This window comes from Ambystoma mexicanum, chromosome 3q, assembly GCF_040938575.1.
Source record: "Ambystoma mexicanum isolate Mex_15411 chromosome 3q, UKY_AmexF1_1, whole genome shotgun sequence".
NCBI classification, from domain to species: Eukaryota; Metazoa; Chordata; class Amphibia; order Caudata; family Ambystomatidae; genus Ambystoma; species Ambystoma mexicanum.
The window spans coordinates 978,747,521-978,768,038 of record NC_090926.1 but is presented as its reverse complement, the minus strand read 5'-3'; the positions used below and the strand labels follow the sequence as shown (position 1 = coordinate 978,768,038).

Here is a 20,518-nt window from a genome sequence, read left to right as displayed (position 1 = left end):
GGCTTCGAATTTCAGCAGTTTTTCAGTACCACATAGTGCCCAGAAGCATCCGGAAAGCAACATATCTGTAACGGCGTGCACCGTGTAGGGTACAGTACAAGTTTAGTTGGGTTTATTATCATACACAGAGTTTCACAGTGCAGGAAAGGCCAGAGTTTTACAATGGGTAGAGTGCACAACTAAGTCATTAAATCTCATAGTATGGTGTTTACAGCTTACATTTACACTGCAGGAGATCTTCAACACAAATGAAGGCGGACCAGGGGCACACAATGGATTTAGCATTTCAACTGTGCATTCCTCCTCCCCCTTCAAATGCCTCATGGCTTGATGCCTGCATGGGAAAATCAAGCAGGCGTAAAATGAATGGATTCTAATGAAAGCCACTGGCATTCAGCATCTCTACAAGCAGGCATTGTAAATGCGGTCTGGAAAGTGTAATTTTCAGGTGACAGTACTTTTTTTAATACAACGGAGAGCAATATAAAAGAGTAAAGGAGATTTCACCTGTTTTTACACTTCGTTTTTTAAAAGTGACAATATATAGACAGGGGACCCAACAGCACATATGTGCTAACATTTGTGGTTCGCTGCATCCTTTTACCAGTTTTAAGCTTGTCTAAGCAACATCAAGCTTATCTTAAGCATCTTCCTGAGTCCTCTTGTTTAAGGTTAAGAGATCTGTGAGGTATCAAATTAAAGTACTCAATGGATGTCACTTAAAGGTAGTCATACTGTAGTATATGCTTTCTCTCAAGGTTCAAGGTGGTGTATTTTTCCGAGTCTTGGGAAGACATCTGGAAGATGACCCTGGTCATTGTCACCAGGTTGTGGGCTTTAGTGGGCTCCCAAATTCTGATGGGTAGAGGGTGTTGCTCTCAGCCTCCATGCCCAACATGTGTCGATCTGGGAGAACACCCGAATAACACTTCCAGAAGGAGGAAGTGATGCCACTTTTTTGGTTTGGGATCTGCTGATTGGGCCTTGAGCACATCAGTTCAAAAAGCTAGAGAAACTGGCAACCTCTATCTATCTATCTATCTATCTATCTATCTATCCATCTATCTACTGTTTGTATTGTGCTTTACACCCATGGGCATCTAAACACTCACTGGACAATACAACAAAAACATGCAAAGTTAGAAGGGGAGCACGATAGGGGTTGAAAATAGAACTAATCTGGGCCTGAGTCGAACAGATACGTCTTCAATTGTTTTTTAAATGTTTTTTTGTTTCTTTTTTGTTGTTTTTGTTTTTCTGGCTCCCGTATGATTCAACAGTATGATTCAACAGTCCCCTAACCCCTCCACCACCTGTAATGTTTGTCCTGGGCCAGGTTTGCAAGCACCAACTTTTGTTGTAGGGGTAACTGTTCTCCCACTGCCTCAGATTTCATAGATCTATATCCTCTAGTTTCATACTTCTGGCCAATGCTGGTGTGGGTCTTCAGCTCACCTCTGACCTCCCCATTCTCTTTCTCTCTTGAAATGGTCAGCTTGCTTCCAACCTTCCTACAACACTTTTCCATGAGTGCTAATTCCTATCTTCATAGGTTAACCTTCGGTTCCAGCATCCAGCCTTTTTCGGACACTCCCTCCCTCTCTGATGGTTTGTCTCCTCCCCTCTCCACCAACTTTCTGTCCTTGCTTGTAACTCTATCACCTCAAATCTCCTCTCTTCTGCAACAATCCTCATCTCTTTGATGACACCATCCTTCTGCTTTCAACTGCTCCACTCCCACTCCCCAACAACTCTACTCTTCTCTTTCCTGCCCCACACTCCTTAGCTCCCCCTCAACTCACCTCCTTCTGATGACACATCTCTCTTGCTTCAACCTCCGCCATACTGTATCTCTGACCTCAAGTTCTCAACTTCAGTTTTCCTCAAGGTACTCCTCTCTCTTGCCGCTCTCCAACAAACTCCTTGTTCCAACTCCTGCACTTCCAGAGTGAGGTGGCTCCAATGTATAGTAGGGTCTCTCCTCTTCTGGGACAGGACTTACTGGTATTGAAAATAGATGTGGGATTCAAATCTCAATTTCCAAGCAATCCGAAACAGTGTTATCCCAGTCCTTTTAAACAGGTTGACTAAGTGTTATCCCAATCCTTTAAAACAGGTTGACTGAAATATTATATTATATTATATTATATTATATTATATTATATTATATTATATTATATTATATTATATTATATATGTTATATTATTCTCATTACCTCTACTTCAGTTCAGGGAACAGAAGATTCTACGACCTCATTAAGAAGGATTCTAGCTGTCCCAATTGGTTAATGGTGCTCTATGACAGGGAAGGTGAACCAAGACACCGAGAGCACTTTACCAGTCGTAAAGAGATAATCAACACAAATGTCTACCCTTAACACAAATAAAAGTCCCACTCCTATACCACTATTTTTTTGAAGTAACCTTTATTTGTGAAACATGAATATTCCTTTGGTAGTGTAAACAAGCCTGTCAGTAATGTTGCTATGGAATAGAATACAAATATGCAGCAAACTCAATGTTAAGTTTGATTTCACCATTTCGACTGCAAGAACATCATTCAAAAGCTAAATAAGGACTGGTGCCAAATATAGAGGCCTGGGGACTCATTACGAGTATAGCAGTATAAAATGGTGGTAACGGGGCAGTAATTCCGTTTGACGGAGAGGTGGATGATTTTCCTCCACCAAAACGCTGTAGGGAAACCCCCACCTTACCAGCAAAAATTCTGCAAAAACAGCAGAATTACCATGGGTGGATTACCACTGGCAGAATAACCACTGGCGGAATTACCACGAGTAGAATTGCCACTGGTGGTAACTCTGATGAAATCCCCATGGAGTACCATGAATTGAAGAAAATTGGGACTATCAATGACTACGACCACTTGTAATCCCATGATAAATTCACGGGACCGAGTGGTGGTAATGGTGTATCCATTTGGCGGTATTCCAGTGGATTTACCACCAGAATACTGCTAAACTTGTAACGAGGGCCATAGTCTTTATTAAATCACTAAACCTATTTCACCTACATTGAAGTTCAACTACAATTACATTCCCCATCAACATTCTTTAGACATTAATTGCATGTAACTGCATTTCTCCCCACCAGATGTCACCAGTTTTAGTTTGATTAGCACCAGCCTCACACCAGTAAGTGCTTTGAATAATCATCTTAAGCATGTTCATTCTGAACAGTGTTTCAAGTTGGTTTCATCGAGATCCGCTCTTGAACTTTCCGAGTATTAAAAGATTGTTTCTCCAATTGAAAGCAATACATTCTCAAAAGGATAGGACAACTCAACTGGATCCCATAAATTAGTGAAGCCTTTTTCTAGCAGCAAAGACACTTTGGCAATATCGAGTGAGTTGAATAAATGTCTCCCATTCCATTCTCTCTTATCTTTTGGGGTGGTTGGCAGTATGGGGAAATGTCTTATAGCAGTTAACCCATATCCCATATATCAACTTCCATTCTAATCTATGGGCTAAACAGCTGTAGGCTAAGACTCCACTTACAAAATTGGTTCCACGGTAGGTGACATAACCAAATTCAGAAAAACAAAAAACATTTGTCAAAGAGAAAGGAACATGGTTTATAGTGAAATTATTTTTTGGTCGATAGAAGCATATGTGCATTTTCTGATACCCAAAAATAAAGAACCATGATTAGTGTAGTACAGGAGGCCTGTATGTACTGAGGAAATGGCCACTAATGCTGAAAGCTGGGGGAACAATGACACAGTATACATGAAAATGCTCCCAGAAGAAATTAAATTATAAACAACTTATTTGCAAGTCACAAAAGAAGAAAAGAGCAACCATACTGTATTATTTGAGATCAAGCACTCTCTAAATACATGTTAAGGTGTGATCATTATTACATGTGCATTTTCCATTTTGGATCTTACATTTTGGATCAAGAACATTATTTCATTCAATACATTATGCTCACTATAAAAGCAAACACTGAATCGTGTAAAGCAGTGACTACATAAAAGAAAGGAATAATGAGCCCCAAGACCCCAACGTGCCTTGATTATGCACATATACACACTCTAAACATGTATACATGGAGGACACCAATATAATGCGGCAGATTAACCAGATCCAGCAAATAGACACATTCTGATTGCAGGCAGGGCGCTGTGATGGATGGTAGATGTGTAAAAGACTTAAACAGTCAAGGCAGGAAACATACAAGTTCCATTTTTTATAAACACGTATGTAGTGTCATGACGTGTGTTCGAGAACACTGAATGTGAGGGAGTGAAAACAGTTGAGAGAGGGAGAGAGCGAAGACGACAGCTGAGCTCGAAATCCAGACACTTAAAAAAACGGATACAGGACTCTACATAAATAAATACTTGCACCCTCTCACCTCACCTGTCCTCGATGCTCGGTCACTTCAGATGTGGCGACGAGGGTTCTGGTGAGCCGCCCACCACGCAGGAATGGAGCAAATGAAATGGGTGAGGCCCAGAGAGGTACCATGTCATTTTGATATTTTTGTTTGCGTTGGTGGCTCCCTGCCCGCAAAGCAGCTGCCAGCATGGGCACTGAGCAAGTGAGAGCGCACAGAGCGCAAGACGTATTATGCTCAAGGAGAGTGTGCCATTGTATGGCAACGCTGTAAACGCTGTAAACGCTGCCACGCATACACTGGGTTCTTAATCCGCGCGCTCCCATGAGGCAAATGGGGACCCAGTGTGCCCATGCTGCCAATGAGTGACAATATTAGACACAGCTCGGGAGCAGGAGAAGCATACACACAATCTATTGAAGCTGTGGACCCGTTTACTGCTGCTGTAAGTGTATATATTGATACATAATAAACATAGACAGCATACAGAGCTCACCATGAGCTGTCACAGGGGTCTAGTGTGGCATATGGCCATGCAAAGTGTTCCACCCCTCACAATATTCCTCCCAAAAGCGAGTGAACCAATAATACCATGGAAAGATGGCTTAAATCCTTTGAGTATTATGTGAATGTTGTATGTGGCACTAATTATACTGTAGACAGGAAAAAATCACTACTATTACAGAAATCTATATTCCCGCCAGTAACTGCTCCGATGAAAATGTCTACGCCAATTATGGCACAGCACAGGGCAGTGATCAGATAGATCACTTTTCCCTGCAATACTCGAACCCCCACCACCACCCCCCTTACCTTTACCTGGTGCACTTCTGTGGGCGTTGCAGACTCCCTTGTCCCCCTGCAGCATCAGTTCCTCCTACTTATTCGTGGCGGTGCTGACGCAGCAGGGTCCTTTTTTTAAAATATTATTTTTTTTCCTGTCCCCGGCTTATTGTAATGGTAAGAGGGGGATGCCTGAACTTGAATGAAAATGAAAAGTGTGTCAAGAAGATGGACAAACACTACAAGAAGAAAGTAAGTACCTAATTGGAGTGGTAAACATTCAGCAAAAAAATACAGGGGGAGACTGTAGAACAATATATCACAGTGCTGAAGAAAATGGCCAGATCCTGCAATTTCAATCAACAACTGGATGAAAGACTGAGGTATCAATTCATGTTAGAGTGCAGGAGTAGTAAAGTCACAGAAAGATTGTAGGCAGAAGATAAGCAGTTCTGGAGACTGTGCTGCGGGTAGCCAAAAATGCTGAACCCACAGAGAGGTGCGTCAAGATACTGGAATGTACACAGAAGAAAACAGCAATGAAAGTGTCTCTGGAAGCAATACTGGCGACACCCAGTGGAGCCACAGAGTCAATATCTGCTGTTGATAGTAATACGACAGTGAAGAAATGGACCCCAAAGAATAACAATTAAAAAAGTTTTGTACCAAGGTTAGATTTTCCTAGAGGGAGAGGGATATTCCCAATGAAGATTCGGAGCCAGCCTAAGAGATGCTACAGATGGAACAGTGCATTATGCTGGGCCAACAATTCAATGTGCCCATCCCTCAGAATTATCTGCAGGATATGTAATGGGAAAGGTCACTTGGTCAGATGCTGAAAAAAAGGAGCACCTCAACGAATTGGATACGTGAGAGATATGATGATGACGATGATGATGAATGCATATCTATAGGCAGGGATGATGATGAGGTTTTGGAATGCCCTAAAACTACAGTTCTCGTCAACAATGTGCCTTTAGTTATGATGATCGACTCATTGGCGAAATATACATTGTTTCTGGAAGGTACATGGAGGGATCCAGTTGGGCACAGATGCCTACATGAAGTTGACATAAATCCTAAGGCATATGCTGCCCTGTAGATAGAACTAGTTTGGTGTTTCCAAGCTACACTTCAATTCAAAGGTAGAGAAGCAACAAGAAAAATATATTTACCAAAAAAGGAATCACTGCAACTTTTGAGTTGGGCTCATTAGAAGTGAAAACAGAATGCAGAGGATACTGTATTTTCAGTGGAGAATGAGCTACAAGACATCCAATGAATATGGGAAATATTTTTAGACAGCATAGGTTGTTTGAGAGGATCCACCCACCAAATTAGATTGAAGCAAGTTTGTACATCCATTGTACAGAAGCGTTGTAACATTCCAATATCCATGAGAGAAAGTGAAGATGGAACTGAAGAAGGTGGAAAGTCAAGGCATTATAGAAAGCATCAATGCCTTGGAATAGGTTCACTGCGAGTGGTGCTTAGAAAGTGCTCCGGGAAAATGCACATTTGTGTTGACATGAGATAATTCAATAAGTGGGTCATACCAGAGAGACATCCGTTCACAAATATTCAGGATTTGATATCAACTATGGGCCAGTTTAGGTGTTTTTGACTCTTGGTCTCACCTCTGCCTACCAACAAGTAAAACTTCATAAAGAGTCAAGGTACTTTATAGTATTTATAACTCCAGAGGGGTTTATCAGTTTTGGAGAATGCCCTTTGGGCTTGTGTCTGCAGCTCTTTGTTCCAGAAAGTCATGTATCAGATCTTTGACGGTGATGATGGCATTGGGTTTTTCCAAGATTATATTTTGGTGTAGGCAGAGAACATAGAAGAACATAACAAGAGGCACAATGGAGTGCTTAAGAAAATCCATGCTGCAGGATTTACAAGAAAAATGCAGGATTAGCAGGCAGGAAATTTGTGATTTAGGACATGTCATTTCCGGGAGGGGTTTATCTCCCAAAAAAGATCTGTCTGTGAAGGTGACTACCCCCGTTAACAAAGATCATGTAAGGACATTCCTAGTACAGAATAATATTCTAAATTCGTACAGGTCTTTGCCAGACACACAACTGAGGAATTTGGTGAGGATGGGCATAGCATTTGACTGGTATGCCCACTGTGAGGTAATATTTGCTCACCTAACGTTTTGGCAGACATGCCAGCGTTGAACAGCTACAAGAAGGGAAGGAGTACAGTTATCCCTGTGGGATGTTTTTACCCATGCATCCGAGCCCTACCACAAAAACTGTGCAGTACTGGCATTGAAAACATCATGATAGCCAGAGCTTCCCAGAAAATGCCCAGGGAAATGCATGAAGAATAGGCTGCCACCCATTTTTGCCGATGTTATGGGCACAGAAGGGCACTGCCTAAAACCACCATTGGACTACCCACACAGTAGCCTGAAACCATTGGGAATGGCAATGCTGATTGCCAAAAGCAACCTAGAACTGTGGGGAATTCATTTTCTTAAATCCCCAAAATGGTTGCATTACTAGTACTCACCACTATCAGAAAGCCGGCGTTTTAAAACCACCAGACTTTTGTGTAAAACTGAATAAATGAACCCAAAGCAGGCCAAAGAAAGACTTACTGAGAGGTGGATACAATGTAAAGTTATATTCTGAAGTGACTTGAATGTTCATAACAAGACTGGCTGAGCTCTGCAGGTCTGCAGCAGCCTAACTGAAACTGGATTTAAAACTACCAAAAATCGAAAATGTTTAAATTAACTGAGTGACCTACTTTTGAGTGTCACATAGTTTGTCACTGTTGAAATGTCATAGTTTTGAACTTAGAATCAGCATTCTAGCTGCATATGTAAAAATTGTCTTGATTTAAACTGGGGAACAAAAAGTGACATTTTATCTGAAACCTGGCTTAATGAAACTGAATCCTGCCCACCAGCTACCCCCGACAGGAGTTGAGACTTGCAAAACAGCTGTGTTCCCAGGCCTAGCTGCCTTTTGCTGTTCCCACCAAAAGGGATATGACACTTCTCTGATTAAATTACCTGGGCTCTGCAGGAAATTGAACAAAGCCCTGTCCTGACTCAGGAAAATGTTTTATTGTGGGGGATCGTAAAAGTGGCTTCCTCCTGGAAGGAAAAGGGAAGAGCACTGCCTGTGAGAGCAAGCTGGCTTGGCAGAACTGGAAAAACCAGAAATTCAACCTTGTGCTGGGGGAAACCACACCCCTTTGGGGCCAGAACATAAATCTAAAAAGATGCATCATTCATAGAGCGGACTTGTGAAAATTTTATAAGTGATATCATTATTCTTGTGATTTTTCTGTGCACATTTGAAGACGTGTTAGGACCCGGTGGTATGTTCAGGGGGGTTTTAGCGGAAAAGAGGATATTACTCTAAATGTATGTATGTTAAAAATCTGACACTCCACCACCTAATGCCCACATGCTTTGCGAACATTTGTGTAAATGCGGGGACAAATCCAATATTGGTAACCTGACCAAAAAGTGAAATATGTTGCCATTTTTGAACCAAAGCTCCTAGAAACGACAGAATTGGAACAGGGGCTACCATCAGTAAATGCATGATGCGTGTATGCTTGTTTGTTTGTTTGTTTGTTTGTTTATTCATTTGTTAAGCGCACCAGACTCGTAAGTAAAAGGGCGCAATGACAAGGAAATGCAAGGCTTACATGATTACACAGGTTACAGACAGGATATATACAATATGAACAATAGGGCTGTGGCTAGTTTGCAAGAAAGCGGGATATATACACTATGAACAAAAGGGAGGCAGTATTATATGATTACAGGATATATACAATATGAGCAATAGGGCTGGATCAAAGGTGCGTACACTAGGATATAAAACTTATATGAGTACACATGCATGGGCAGCAGTATTTACATAACGAGAGAGTATAGCAAGATATAATGTTTCTTGATTGCAGGATAGTGTCCTCAGGGAAGGGTGATGGGTAACTAAGGATTGGTGGCAGTGATATGCTTTATTAGGTTTTTCCTGAAGAGTGGATATGGTTGGTCAGCTCTTAACTCCTGGGGCAGTGAGTTCCAGCTTCTGGCTGCCTTAACAGTGAAGCTGTTGCCCCCGATGGTAGTCAGTTTGTATTTGGGGATATTTAGGCAGTTAGTGTTCGCTATTCTAGTGGGTCTGAGAGGAGTTCTTCTCTGAAGTTTGTCTATGAGGTAACTGGGGGCTGCGTTGTTCAAAGCTTTGTGTGTCAGTGAGAGTGTTTTTAGAAGTATTTTATTGGGAGTGGAGAGCCATTTGTGTTGATGTCTCAAGGCAGAGATGTGGGTTTTCTTATTTATGCCAAGGGCTGCTCTTAAGGCATTATTCTGTAGGGTTTGGAGTTTATTAGTGATGGATTTGTTAGCCCCAATGTAAAGGGCATTGCAATAGTCGATTCTAGAGAGTATAAGAGCTCTAGCCAGGATCAGGCAGCTATAGTCAGATAGGAATGGTTTACTAGCTCTAAGAAGTTTGCATGTGTAAGCCGTAGACGAGGTAAGGGATTTGACCTGTTTGTCAAAGGATAGTGTGGAGTCCAAGTAGAATCCCAGGGTTTTTACTTCCTTGGAGACTTTAATGGTGTTGCCGTCAATGTTGAAGGATGAGTAATCTTGACCTAGTTTTTTAATATTAGCCTGCGAACCCAAAATTATTAGTTCAGTCTTATCGTCGTTCAAGCATAGGCCGTGAGTGGCCATCCATGCTTGGATGATGAGGTAAATTTTGTTCACTAGGCCCGTGTCCGCACTGTAATCCCCAGAAAGTGGTAGGAGAATCTGAGTATCATCTGCATAGTTAGTGTAGGTGACACCCAGCTGGTCCAGATCGTCGAACAATGGCTTAGTGAAGATGTTATATAGGGTGGGCGAGACGCAGGATCCTTGCGGAACGCCGCATAGGATGGGTGTAGGCTCGGCGGATGCTGAGGAGGAGAAGACTCTCATGGTCCTCTCACTAAGGAAGGACTCGATCCACTTGATAGCGTCCGTGGAGAAGTGAGCTGCAGAGTCAAGGTGCCGACATAAGACCTTGTGGTTGACCAGGTCGAAAGCAGCGGAAAGGTCGAGTAGGAGCAGGAGTACCGTCCTTCCTTTGTCTCTCAGTTCGTCTATCTGGGACTTAAGGTCGATTAAGGCAGTCTCAGTTCCATGCATTGGACGGAAGCCGGATTGTCTGTTGCCCAGGAGTTTGTGCAATTCTAAGTGCTTCTGTATTTGAGTGTAGGCGGCTTTATCCAGTATTTTTAGTAAAAATGGGACCGTGGTGATAGGTCGATAGTTAGTAGGAATGAGGGGATCAAGTGTCTGTTTCTTGAGGAGTGGCAGCACCCAGGATTGCTTGAGGTTGGCGGGTATAGTACCTGTAGCAAAAGAGGCATTTATCAGTTTGGTTATAAATGGGGAGAGATCTCTAGCAGCGTCTTTTATTAGCTGTGCAGGGCAGATATCCCCTTTACAGTTTGAGGGTTTTAAAGATATGATGATTTTTTCTACCTCTAGGATGGACATTTTAGAGAAGTGGAATGTGGCATTATGTGCCGGTAGTGGCTCATTGGGCTGGAGAGTGTTAGGCAGGTGCTGTAAGTTTAGAGCCTTCTTTTTTAATTGGATTTTGTTTTGAAGTGTATCGATTTTATGCTCTAAGGCTTGTTGTATGTCAGTACACCAGGATTTGTCCTTGGTGCAGACGTCCGGGGTAGCGATAGGGGACTCTAGTTCTTTGAGTATGCAGAAGAGTTCCTTCATGCTTGAGTTTGAGCTAGCAATGCGTTGGTCATATGAGTTACGTTTTGCTTGGCAGATTTCCTTTTTGTAGAGAGAGGAGAGTACAGATAATTTGGCTTTATTCTCGCTAGATGGGCATCGTCTCCAGTTTGTTTCACTTTTGTTCTTTAGGGTGCGAAGGTCTTTGAGTTGTGGGGTGAACCATTTGTTTAGGTGGGCTATAGGTTTGCTCGGTCTGAGTTTGATAGGAGCAATTTTATCCAGAGTGGTAAGCATAATATTATTGAATTCCTGAACTAGGCCGCTGGGGTCGAGATTATCAGACAGTGTATTGAGAGTAGGCAGTATGGCGGGATGATTTTTTCTACCGTAATACTTTTATTACTTCTGGTTAGGCATGGTGGCGCTCGTGGTCGGGCCAGTGGAGTGGGTCTGACAGTGGATAAGAGAAAGGAGATCAAAGAGTGATCGGTCCATGCTAAAGGCAGGATGGATGTGATAGTGGCAGAGCAGTTGAGGTCGGCTACCCAGTCCAATATTCTCCCTTTAATGTGGGTGGGTGTAGAGACTTTTTGAGTAAGGCCTAGTGCTTTGATCGTATTGGCTATGTCTGTGGCATTTTTGTCTGTTTGGTCGTTGAATCCTAAGTTGAAATCGCCTAATATAAGTAGTTGGGTGGAGGATTTCAGGTTGTTCATAATTATATTATGCAAGTCTTCCTCGAAGGTACCAAGAGGGCCAGGTGGTCTGTATATGAGGTGTATGGTGATAGATTGTGACTCATTAATCTGCATTTTGGCGGCGAAGGTTTCGCATGATTGTAGCGATTGGGTGGGGGCTAGTCTGAGACCAAGAGCCGTTTTAGAGATGATAGCGATGCCGCCTCCTCGTGTATTATCACGGTCTTGTCTGATAATGGTGTAGTCGTCTGGGACAGCTAGCATGAGGGTAGGTCCTGCAGCCGTATGGAGCCACGTTTCCGTGATTGCGAGAAAATCCAGGTTCCCTTCTGTGATTAAGTCGGCAATATCCGTAGCGTGAGCGACTAGTGATCTAGCATTAAGGAGCGCTCCCTTGAGAGGGAGGTCCTCGGGAGTTTTGTTGACTCGGATGGGTTTGTCTGTGGTAGTGCAAACTTTAGGAAGGCGGTTATTAAGCTGGAGGGTGTTCTCATTCGAGGTAAATGTTTGAGTAGGCCGTTTGGAATGGCTAGGCATTCGTGAGCTAGGTTTGTAATTGGTTTTGAGGTTGGAGGCCGGCAGGGTTCTTCTCAATGGTTCATGTAATTTGGTTAGTCTTGCGCGGAGTCTATTGTTTCTATTAGGAGTGGTACAAGGAAGGGAGGCATATAGTATTGTTTCTTGGGCCTTGCAGAATGTGGGGAGCTTAGGTTGCATATCGTTAGTCGTGAGTTGGCTTAGGTTTGAAGTAGGTGTTGGTGACTGAGTAATGTGGTTGTGACTGCTGAGGACCGAATGTGTGATTGTAGCCATGACGCAGAGGGCTAATGCTAGGTGTGGCATCCTTCCAGTTCTAGGAGAGAGCTGTCTGTTGGGGACCATAGGGCACAACGCAGAGTTCAGCATAGGTTAAATGTGGTCTATTGGCGACCATAGGGCACAACACAGAGTTCAACATAGGTTAAATGTGGTCTGTTGGCGACCATAGGGCACAACACAGAGTTCAACATAGGTTAAATGTGGTCTATTGGCGACCATAGGGCACAACACAGAGTTCAACATAGGTTAAATGTGGTCTGTTGGCGACCATAGGGCACAACACAGAGTTCAACATAGGTTAAATGTGGTCTATTGGCGACCATAGGGCACAACACAGAGTTCAGCATAGGTTAAATGTGGTCTGTTGGCGACCATAGGGCACAACACAGAGTTCAACATAGGTTAAATGTGGTCTATTGGCGACCATAGGGCACAACACAGAGTTCAGCATAGGTTAAATGTGGTCTAATGGCGACCATAGGGCACAACACAGAGTTCAGCATAGGTTAAATGTGGTATGCAATGCCAAACAACTGTCTATCTATGAAATATGTCTATTAGGATCAGATATAGATTGTGTGTAAAGTTGACAGGGGTGGGTTCTCGGTATCATAAACAGACCTCATCATGATGACACTTCATTTCATTCCCCCAATCAAGGGGAAGAGGAGGAAGTGGCCAATGACAAGTGGAGAGGGGTAGGGCCTAGAAAGCTAGCCTCTCCACCCACTTTCAAAACACATAAAAGCAGACAGTCAGGACAGATAGGGACATTCTATTCCATCTGCTGCGGGACGCTCTGCCGGGAAAATCCATACTTTACCTCCATCAACCTCCAGAGAGCCAACATAGAGACCTCAATCTATCCACCTTCAGAGACCAAGACTTTACTTCAGAATTTATAGCAGAGAGGTCAACTACAAGCTAAATCCCTCTTTAGCAGGGCTCAAATCAATGCCACTATTCACAGCCAGGCGAGCTGTTTGAATTCTTTGCAAGAACTCTTGCCATTTGCCAGGGAGCAGTGTTGTGTCCAGAGAGAGATCAGCTGAACCGGAGACCGCTGTATCCGGACCCACAGACCTGATCAGAACCAGAGACCCAGACCAGACCAGCAGAGTAGAGCTGACCCAGACGCTGTGCGCAGAAACCGTCCGTGGCGAGTGAAGAAAACCTGTTGACCAGATCCGTGGCGAGGCCTATTTCTAAATATATTGTGAGTACCTAGCAGAACTGTGCAGAACCAATCTCTTAGTTAAAATAATATAATTCAATCTATTTTAATCTAACCAGAACTGCCTCCTAACTGTCACCTGTCATTTTCTATCTGCAAGCTGTAACCTGTCGCTTTGAACTTTTAAAATTTCAAATCCGAAAAACTACCTTTATTTAATCGTGCGTATCTCTGGAACCGTTTGGGCTAGGAACTTGGTTTAACTTTCCTCTGAAGGCTTAGAATCTCACCTTTTCAACAAGCCTTGGACTTCCTACTCCTCATACTTTTGCCGTAATCATGATTCTCGCACTCGCGAATTTTACCGCGATTTGAGATTTGGCTAAAAATCCAGCCACGTGTGAAAACAGCAGCTTCCTTGCTTTCCTTGCTAAAATTTTGTTTGCCTCTTAAGAACCATCCCTGAATCATTGCTAAAGTGAGCCTGAACTCATCCCAAGTATATTTCACTCACCCTGAACCACCTAAAGGGAATTAAAACCATTTTCAGCATATTTCTCACTGCATTGTCACCATATTCAAAGCATTTTGCTTGTGTTTCAAAACTCATATCTGTTGTATAAGCTGCTGGGGGGAATTGAACTGAATTCTATTTGATTGCATTCCTAAGAACTGTGTCATCTTCATCTCCTTACAGTGCATAAAAGGGGGGGTGAATTGTCCAAGAAAGTGATTACATTGTCTTTTGCTGAAATCCTATCAAGTTATTTTCTGTACTGCATTTCATTCCACATTGCATCCATTTGAAACCATAAAAGTATTGTTGCTATCGTATCCATCCTATAACCACTCATCATTGATTATAAAGAAGTGTGCTAGTGCCGGACTATCCATTATTGATTACTGCTTAGATTAAGTGTGATATTCAATTATTAATTTATTATAAAGTGTGATATATATATATATTGTTTAAATTATCAAATAAACCTTTTAAACTTGCAAAACAGAACTACTTCTTGGCTCAGTGGGGTCAGGGGGATTCCAAGAGAGGGGTGTTATATAGGGGTAGTCATCCAGAACGCATGAACTGGACGTAAAGATATATCAATAAGGGTTTCCATTCAGTATCCCAGACTAGGCATTGACTTAGCTGTAGTGTTGAATTGAATCCTCTTACAAATTGGGGGCTCGAGCCGGACGTTTGGGTTAGATCTATCACTTGTGCAGATTAATACAGCGTGCCAGCTGACCAGATACACATATCCGGTCGGATCACCACGCTGTGTTACGCTGTAAAGCACTCCTCAAAGGAACGCTCTAAGGAAAAGGTCTGTTTTGCAAAATTAAAATACAAACTTCTGTAAGTCAGGACAGAGACCAATCTCTAGAATGACGACCTTGGTAGATATGAAAATAGCCAGAGAACACTTCTTACATAAGCTATTTGTGAGAGGTGAGTGGACTCATCAGGACCAAACGGTCTGGTTGCAGGCAATCGCGCAACAGGTCACTGAAACAGGGTCAGATACATGGGGAGATCAGGGTCCCCTACATGTGGCCCTGAGCGAACTATACATGGCCCCGAAGGCCAAGGATGAGCACCACAAGATTGCCAGGGTAGCGGCATATTTATATTTACATATGGGAGCCATGCAGGACAAATGTGCTGAAGGTCAAGATCTGGTGAGTAGGCAACTGCTGGCACTAGAGAAGGTCCAATCTGACCTGGTCTCTTCTGAGCAGAGGCTGCAGGGGAGCCAGGAGTCAGAAAATGATAGTAGGCAGTATATCATTAAAATAAAAGAGGACATGGATATACTGCAACAGGAAAAGACAGACCAGGATACCAGAATTCTGGCTTTGCAGAAGGAACGCCAAGACAGTTTGGACTCCCTACTGCAGAGACAGAAAAAGCTGGAGCAACAGATCAATTTCAACAGGGCAAGCACAGAACAGGTAGCCACCCTGCAAATCCAACTAGACAGAGAGAAAGAGGAGAGCAATAAACTGATCCTGAAATACCTGGATACCCAGGCAGAGTTTGATCAGGAGTGCCAGAAAGCTGGTGCCTTCCAAAGGCAAAGGGACGACCTGGCGTCACAAATTCAAGCTCTTGGTCAGGAAAGGGACACCTTAGGCCAGGAAGTCTGCCACTTAAGAAGAAAAATGGAAGAAAATCACCTGGCCCACCAGGGACTGGGTGACCTCCAAAAAGAACACCAGGGCTTGCTAGAGCACACCAGGAGGATGGGGCAGGCTCTGGCAAGACAGGAGCAGGCCAATAGGGACACAGCTCAGGAGGTAACCCTGACTGGCCCAGTGCTCCAGAACCAATCAGGAAACGCAGAGAGAGAATGAGGCTCTCTGCCAGCACAATGATAGGCTCCAAAAACAGGTAGTGATGCAGGAGAGACTGATAGAGTCTAGTAAGGCCTTAACTGAGGAACTGAAGGCGCAGGCTCTTGCATTGCAACAGGGAGCAGGGGCGGATAGAGACCAGGTTCGCTGGGAAAGGGAAACTCCTGAGCATAACCTCAGGAGCCCTAGTACCAGAGGCCTTTATCTCTCTCAGTCCCTGGACTCTGCCGCCCCCATGTCCCCTGGTGCACATGAGCACCAGGCCACAGGGATGGCAGATTACTATCCAGCCAGAAGCATGGGGCTCATAGGCCAGTACCTCCCAGGAATGGATGGGCGGGCATCCGGGTATGGGCACCCAAGCACAGTGCAATTTAGTGGGGAACCCCAGGAGAATAGGCCCATTAAGGGCATCCTGAAAACTTCTGCCCAGTTAGGTCAGTGGGGGGGTACCCATCAAATCCTGGCAGCAAAGAGGAATCTGAAGACTCTTCTGAACGGCGCAGGACACAGGAGACCAGGTCCCCACATTCTGCCAGCCATTCCCAGGCTCGCAGAATCCAGGAAAACCTGGACGATCAGACGGGCATCTCTGGGAGCAGTGCCTCTGAGTCAGAGGATGAATGGACCAGGGTTACCCGAACCAAAAAGGCCAATAAGGCAAAAAGGGCCTTGCTTAAGGACCCATTAAAGCAAATAAAGGCAATAAGGAGTGTTATCACGCCTTATCATAAGAACGCCAAGTATTCCGTATGGGAACACTTGGAGCTCTATGAGCAAATGATGGAGACTTTCCATTTGAAGGACAGCAGTAGCTGCATCCAGTACGTCAAATGGACATTCTCCCCAGAATACTCCAGTTTCTTTGCGGGGCTGGAGGACCAAAATCATTTAAGATGGTCCACCTATAAGGCGGCCATCTTGAAACATTTTTCTGTTCACAGAAATCCTCAAGAGGCTCGCAAGGCAGCCTACAATTTGCTTTGTGGGGAGGATCAGGCCCCACAAGAATTCGTGCAAGAACTGAAACGTGCCTTTGCGCAGACCACCAGAAGGGTGCGCACAGACAGCAGAGAATTTGTCAATATATTTTTCCATGCCTTGCCCAAATATATAATGACCCAGCTCGTGAGAGATTTTCATGAGAAAAGATCTTTAGACTGGGTCATTGAACAGGCTACCCGGATCTATGAGGTGCAGAAGCTCATAGAAAATAAAAGCAATACCCAGAAAAATCCCAAAACCAACAGCACCCCTGCTGCTGCCAAGGTGGCAGAGGTAAAGGTTGCCCCCGTTTTGGATTTGGAGATGGGGGGGCCTAAAAACCTACCTGCACCTAATAATGCTAGGCCCAGAAGGTCCTCGGGCCAGTCACAGACAGGGAGCCAAGGAGGCAGCCCCACAAATGGGGTCCCTCGCTCTCCTGATTATGTAAGTCCCCGTTACAAGGGAAATCGACCCATCCTGGGTTATGTGTGGACTCCTCCAGCCCAAGGGGGGGGATCCAGCCAAGCACCTAACCCAGGGAACTTCCCTCCTAACTTCCCACCGGAGGGCAGAAATTCTCCAAATCCTGGGCAGAACTTTTTCCCCAGGTATCCACCCAACTTCCAACCCCAAAATCATCCATCCTTCTTTCCCCAATTCCCTGAGCCCAGACAACCTAATCCGGGAGAGGGGAGGCAAAGGGTGGAGGGGTACCAAAATCTTCCCAACCAGGGGTACTACCAGAGAAGGGATAGCTACCCTTCCCGGGATCAGCCCAGGGGAGAAAATAGAGCCCCTTATCAGCCTGAGCGGGTTTCCCAGTTAGAGCGCCAGGTCCAAAATATGGCACGGGATCTGGGTCACATACTGAGGGCTCAACAGAACCCTCAGATGAGCGTGCCACCGCAGAATGCCCCAAACTCTGGACCTGGTACTCCAGAACAATGACGGGGGCAGCACCCCGATAACACACCGGTTCCTAGGGAGGAGGCACAAGGGGAAGGGGGGTGTAAAGCCTTGGAGGAAGCTTCCTTCCCAACTTGTAAACAGCCCCTGGAAAACCAGGAACCGGAAACAAAATCTCCTGCCCCTGAAAGCCCGCCTTCCAAGGAGCAGAGGGGAGGTAGGAGAAACAAAGGACCCAAACAGACCCACTTTGTGGAAGAGGTACAGGTCTTCCAATTTGAGGGAGAGGGATCCTCAGATGATCCTGGGGAAAGGACCTTCTCCTTCAGAGATTGGGGAACTCCTCCCAAGGAAAAATGGGTCCCAAGGGATGCCAAATCAGACTGGGGAGATATGGAGACTGAGCTACCGCCGCCCATCATCTCATCCCAGAACCCACAATACCAAAATCCCCTGGTTCAAACCCATCCTGATGACTGCCTCCAAAAAGGGGGGGGCGGCCCAGAACCGGAACCAGGGGAACCCACAATGGCTCTGATCTCCAGTTGCCAACTTTTTCTTTCAGATTCCCAAGGCTCTCCACAGAATTCTGCCCAAATTTCTTCTCTTGCAATGTCCAAAACCAGAAAGTTAGCCCAGCAGTTGTCCAAAAATGTGCATTATCTGTGCCCCCTTGAGGAGAAGGAGGGAAGATATTATGCCCCGGTACAAGTACAGGGGCAGGGTACGATTTCAGCGCTGGTGGACACGGGATCTCAAGCTACCCTTCTGTCCAGAAGGGCCTTTGATGAACTGAATGCAGGAAGGGGAGGCAATTACCAAATTCCTCTCACCTCACTTCCTGGACAACTCCAGAACTTTGACGGGAAGGAAATTCCCGTCGAGGGGACGGCAGATTTGGACATTAAAATTGGGCGACACAAGTTGAAACACCCGGTCATAGTTGTGACTCCAGAGGGCACCCCTTGTTTACTAGGGAATGACCTCCTGAGAAGGTTGTCACCCCTAATAGATTGCGTAAACAAGGTCCTCTGGACCCAGACTAGCCGACCCATAAAATTAAAACAGAGTGTCAACCATGTTAGTTTAAACGGCACATGCCACATGGTTGAACAAAAATCTGACCAAGTAGAATTCCACTTCCAGAATAACCAAATTCCAGACGTGACAGTAATAGCAGTAGGACAACAGACTGGTGATGGGTGGTCCTCTCTATTTCTGAAAATCAACCTCCCTTCCAGTTTAAGGTGGTATTCCACACTGGAAGGAAACACCCTGAAATTCTTTACTAATCCACAATCAGAAACTCCCACTCCTATAGTACAGAAAGATGTGAAATCAGCTCAGAGCCTGGCTGATATTCAGCAAATTGGAGAGCAGTTGTTCATCCCTGTTCAGTTAAATGATGGGAAGGACTCTGCTCTCGCTCGAGTGTGTGTGAACAACGGTAAGAGCTTCATCAGCGAAGCCATGTTCCGCCAACTCCCAAAAGATCCAGCCATTCCCACATTCAAACTGATAGACAAATGGGAAATGGACCTGGAAGCACCCAATTCCAAACTTCTCCTGCCAAGCAGGTGTATGCTCAAAATCTCCATTGGCAACAAGAGCATAGTCCACAATTGTTGGTTCGTGCGAGACGTCACTGCCGCTTTTTACTTAGGCAGTGACATTCTCAATCGCTTTGCCATTAGTTTGGACCTAATAAACTTCAAAGCTTGGTCCCGATTAGCGGATAATCCCATGGGCTTTGATGATCCAGAAAAAGCATTTAGGTCAGCTCAATTGCTACCTTATGCAGTTGAGATTCAGATCAAAGAGGAAGTCACCATCCCAGAAAGGACCCGACAATTCTCCTTGGAAGTGAAAGTTAAAAGAGGACAACATTTGAAAAACCCTGATGCTTACATACATCTAAACGCTTCTCTCCAACAGCAAGGGTTGGGGGTAAACCCAACTCCATTAGTCAACATAGAACATGACACCATTCTAATAGAGGTGGATAACAGCGACTTAAAGAGTATTACTCTAGCCGCAGGCACCATTATTGGAATGGCGGTTGATGACCGACATTTTTCCATCGATTTAGTTAATGAACTGTTAGGACCAATCCCCAAGGACTGTTTTGACAGTGACAGTGAGGACAATACAACACCAGACAGGATTTTTACGCGCCATGGGGGGAACTTCCTGGTGTACACTTCTTGCCCTTATGGTAAGGAAGATGTGACGTGTGACTTCAGGAGGGATGAGGTGATTTTCCAGGTCCATGAGGGCTGCCTTTCCCACCTGAAGCCTCCAGTCCAAATCAGCACTCTGACCATGGACTTCTCCACCCAGCTGGAGGAGGCCGCTGAAATAGCCAAACCAGAAGTCTTTCCAGGCTTCAGGCAGATGGTGGAAGAGAGAGTCAACCTAGCTGATGCCTGTGTGACTCTGGAACAGAAGCAAAAGTTGAAACAAGTCTTCTTGGATTTCCAAGATCTCTTTGCGGTAGACTCATATGACTGTGGTCGCACCGACATCCACACAACAACAATTCCCAGTGTTTGTGAAGCAATATCGCTTGCCTCTCGCATCAATGGAGTCCCTTACTGAAATAATTAAGAACCTTGAGTCCAGGGGAATAATCTGTCCCGTCCACAGCACCTTCAATAATCCGGTGCTGGGAATATTAAAGCCAAACGGCCAGTGGAGACTCTG

General features: G+C 44.6%; 1 long non-coding RNA gene across 2 annotated transcripts in view; it reads right to left on the bottom strand.

Moving 5' to 3' along the window:
* The window catches only part of LOC138583140 (uncharacterized), a 340,263-nt gene that overhangs the window by 179,260 nt on the left and 140,485 nt on the right, over positions 1-20,518 (bottom strand). The window contains exon 3 of one of the 2 annotated variants that reach the window (XR_011305167.1): positions 207-334. The exons of the other annotated variant lie outside the window; for it this stretch is intronic. This is a non-coding gene — a long non-coding RNA (uncharacterized lncRNA). Of the gene's footprint in view, positions 1-206; positions 335-20,518 lie in introns of those variants that run through there. 2 annotated transcript variants of the gene reach the window in all.